Genomic DNA, 3,983 nt, shown 5'->3' with positions numbered 1-3,983 from the left:
CGATTCTATACTGTTTACGCACAGCTACTAGTTTTAACAAAAAATAGCAATTAACACGGAAAAACAGCAACAAGAAAGCACAAAAGTAAAGAAATGCAGCTCAGTCACCTCACACTTGCAATTTGCAAAGACTATTTCAAATCCGAAGCATTCATTTTCGTGTTTACCCCATGACTTATCCTATTTGAAAGAACTCCAATTCTCAGTCATACAAGAGAAATGATGTCATGCCTGATCGCTTGCAAGCAACTGGTAATCGTCTTTCTCGAAAACAGATGGCGTTTTGTTATTTTTGTTTTCTGTTCGTCGTCTGCTCTTCTTCATTTGAGTTTGAGACTTGCGAGTGTTGGACACGAAAAGAACGCTGTTATAACATTTGTTACTGTGTGTTTTCTGGTATAAATTTATTTAGTGAGTTTTGGTTTTCCATAGTCGACACCGAAAACTCAATCAACAGCCCTGTGGTGACTAATGCAGGGTCTATTTAAAAAACAAGAAACAATTTGTCAATTCCTCGACCGACCGTTATCATCAAGTCTTCATTCATTCCTCAAAACACCCAGGTGAATACACAACAGTTTATTTATGATTCCTTGCAGTCACTCTAAATAGCCAACTAAGATCAGCAGTTTCATGTGACTGTAAAAACATCGGAAAATCACTGAATTTTGAAAAATAACGTATAATATAAGTCGAGTTAGAGTTCAAGAAAATTCATGATTTTGGCCAAATCTAGATTTTAGCCCAAAAGCATTACTTCGATCCCGAATTTCGTGGGAATCAGATATACTAGAATTTGATGTCAGCTCAATATGGTTGAGTAGCTGACGAGCTATCGCTCATCATTTCCAGATTCCGGGGTAGTTCCGGACTTGGTAAGAAATTTGAAGATGACTTTCCATTGTATTATTCCATGTCCATTAGTTCACAGTTCACATTCAGATTTCAGCCGGTTTGGCCAGAGAAAAACATGTCACTGTATCTTTATAACTCTCGCTTCTCTGCAGCTTCTCTGCTTTGATCCGTCAAGAAATTTGAAGGTGACTGTCCATTGTGACGATAGATGGTGGTGGTGTTATTTTTCTTAAAAATGGTGAAAAGTGTGAAGAGTTGTGTTATTTTCTGTTTTCGTGGTTTGTATGTCTTTACCGCGCAAAATCAATCAATTATCAATAGTGATTATTCCAACTACACAGTAGCAAATTTTTTATCACTCGCTGTGTTCTTGACTAACTGTCTAATGTTCTTAAAAATTCTAGAAAATGTACCTGCCGTCTGATAGTCATCAGATAAGATGTACCCTATTTCATGAACAAATTGCTCGACACTTCCTGTCACTCACATCTTCAGCTTCATCTGTCATCTTCTCACATCTTTGGCTGCAAAAATTCCAACTTTTTTGCCCAAAAGTTGTGGCCTGTTAGGAATATGGTTTAGGTAAGCATAGCTTTTTGATCTTACTACCTCATCATTCATTGACGGAAGAAGATAATCTTAAAATTCACCCCTATTTATTTAACAGGGTCATTCTTGCCTGAAAAATATTGACACCTTTGATCAATGTGTTTGTTGGTGGGGTTGATGGAGTCGTGAAATTGAATTGCTGGTGCCATTCCCTGCAGCACCCACTTCACAACGATAAGAGACGACCAGCAGGACACCTACACAGATTGAGGTAAAGGTGTACTTCCATGTTCTTGCTTAAAAATTTAGTAAAGCTATGACCACTTGAACAGCTTTTGTAAGACACACAAATCTTATTTTTTTTAGCTTCCCTTTAATTTCTCTCGTTTTTTTTTCAGAACTATTTGTTACGTCGCTGTGATTACGAGTCGACCGCCAATATCAATCTACAACGCAGTTTCTTTATTGGAATTGCTTGGTTCTGAAATGGAGATCCTTGAGCCAACGCCTGCTTTTGTCTATGACAGAAGAGGGACTTCCTCCAGCGTTCTGCTCCATCCTTATCCTCGCGACGTCTGTTCATCCAGCTTCACTGCTTCTTTTGCTGCTAGACTTTTCTTGCTTCACTGGCGAGTTAGCTCACTTCAGCGTTCGCTTTCGTTCGCTGCCTGTGACACACCTGCAGTCACTGACCACGGGATTATGCCCAGGTAACCAACAATTCACTAACTTTCGTAGATTATCTACTAGTAATAATCTACTTGCGTTAAACTCTCTGTCTGTGCAATATTATAATTCCAAAATCAGGCCCTGCTTGCGCGCCAAAGAGTTACTTAGACGTTTCTTTTTTTCTAACGCTAGATGGCTTTTCGATAATTTTCAACTGTCAAAACAGTCAGTTTCAGTACTTTGCAAATCTCTTTAAACATTTATCGGCAGCTGTTGTGTGGAAATTTTTTAGTGAAAACTGACGATAACTATTCCACCAACAAAGCTCACTTGTTAGATTTTAAAAAATGTGTTTTTTTTTCTACTTCCGGTTTTCTCATTTCAGTCCGTAGTTTAGTAAATATTGATCTGACGCACAAAAGAACCACATATTCGTGATCCTCGTAAAATTTGTCGTAAAGTTCATGTTCTGTTTTTTACGTACGCGTACTTCCGGTTTTGAGAATTTTCCTGAACTATAGTTCAGGAAAATTCTCGATTTTGGCCAAATTTTGGATTTCGTTTAAATTACACTTAATCGACCCCAAATTTTATGGAGATCACGAATATGTGGTTTAATTTGACGACAGCTCAATGGTTGAGGCGCTGTGGTTACTTCCGGTATACTTCCGGAATTTTTTTAAAAGACTAGCAAGTGAGCTTTGTTATGTGTACAGTTCTCAATATTGTTAGGTAGATTTTAAGCAATTTAAAGCGCGCCTTTGAAGTTTTGAGCAAAAAAACACAGATCCATGAACCTATATGTATTATGTCTATGTGACTATTATGTAACTTTTATTGGCATGTCAATTAATAAGAATTATTTTGTCTTTATTCAGGCAATGAGAGGAGACGTCAAGATCTCGAGAAGATGGATTTTCTCATCTTTAAAAATCGTCACCGGTCTCCGTCTGATGTTGCCCCTGCTCCTGGTGCGAACGAAACTCGATGGAGTGAATGGATGTAAGTTCATCATTTACAAGTTACTCACATTTAGGTTGTGTGTATTGTATTCTAATCCAATTTTTTTTATCTGAATTAGAAGGCGCCAACAAAATACTTCTGGCAATGGAAATGGACAATCGCGACCGGCACTCAGACTCGTCATCAACGTGGATCATCGTATTGTTGGTATTATTTCGTTTGTGTTAGTGTTAGTTAACCCGTTGGCTGCCACGCCTTTGTTCTCCCCTAGCTCCTTAGCACGGGCCGCGCTGTTCGGTCTCGTGGTTTTCATGCCGCGGGGTCGGACAGTCGCACCAGCCCAAAATTCGCCGCAAGGCGCCTGTTAGGCAATGCACCATAGGGACTTCCCCCTTGTCGATACGGTGATGGATTCTAGAGGTTGTGCATTCCATCTTCTCCTGTCACCGTGTCAGCCCGGACTTGTCAGCAATGGCAAGTCCCTCCTTGGTCATGGATCCTTCTGACGTGGCGCGTAGAGTAGTAGAAAAACAACCTACGGGTTGTATGGCGTGGCAGCCAACGGGTTAACTAAGTGTATGTATGTATGTATTTATGTGATTGTAAAATGTGGTGGAATTGTGGGAGGTGGTGGGACAATATAACACAATTCTTTTTATAAGTTTTTTGTTCATTGTTTCTTAATTTATCCCAAGTATTGTTTAGGAATTGTATCAATATATTTTTCTCAACTTCAAAGTGTTTCATTTGCACAAAGATCAGCCAATGCCTTTTACCTTTAAGATTTGCAAAAATCAACAGTTTAAAATGTGTTTTTCGTAACCTACCCCCTTGAAACTTCGTCAAAACACAAGAATACGTCCGTATGCAGAGCGTCTAAGGCAGTAAACATAAAACAGACGTATCACAACACTGGATACTGGCTTTGAAAAAGTTAAACACCAATA

The 3,983-nt window shown here is 39.0% G+C and overlaps 1 long non-coding RNA gene across 1 annotated transcript; it reads left to right on the top strand.

Annotated features, from left to right (window-relative positions):
• Positions 1 to 318: 318 nt before the first annotated feature.
• LOC124195959 lies at positions 319 to 3,277 on the top strand. Its single transcript, XR_006875503.1, has 6 exons — positions 319 to 563; positions 1,260 to 1,437; positions 1,523 to 1,675; positions 1,803 to 2,114; positions 2,952 to 3,075; positions 3,155 to 3,277. It is a non-coding gene; the product is annotated as an uncharacterized LOC124195959 (long non-coding RNA).
• The last annotated feature ends 706 nt before the right edge of the window (positions 3,278 to 3,983 follow it).

The sequence above is a fragment of the Daphnia pulex genome, chromosome 1 (genome assembly GCF_021134715.1).
Source record: "Daphnia pulex isolate KAP4 chromosome 1, ASM2113471v1".
Taxonomy (NCBI): Eukaryota; Metazoa; Arthropoda; class Branchiopoda; order Diplostraca; family Daphniidae; genus Daphnia; species Daphnia pulex.
Note: the sequence above shows the minus strand (reverse complement) of the source record. Positions and strands in the feature narration are given on the sequence as shown.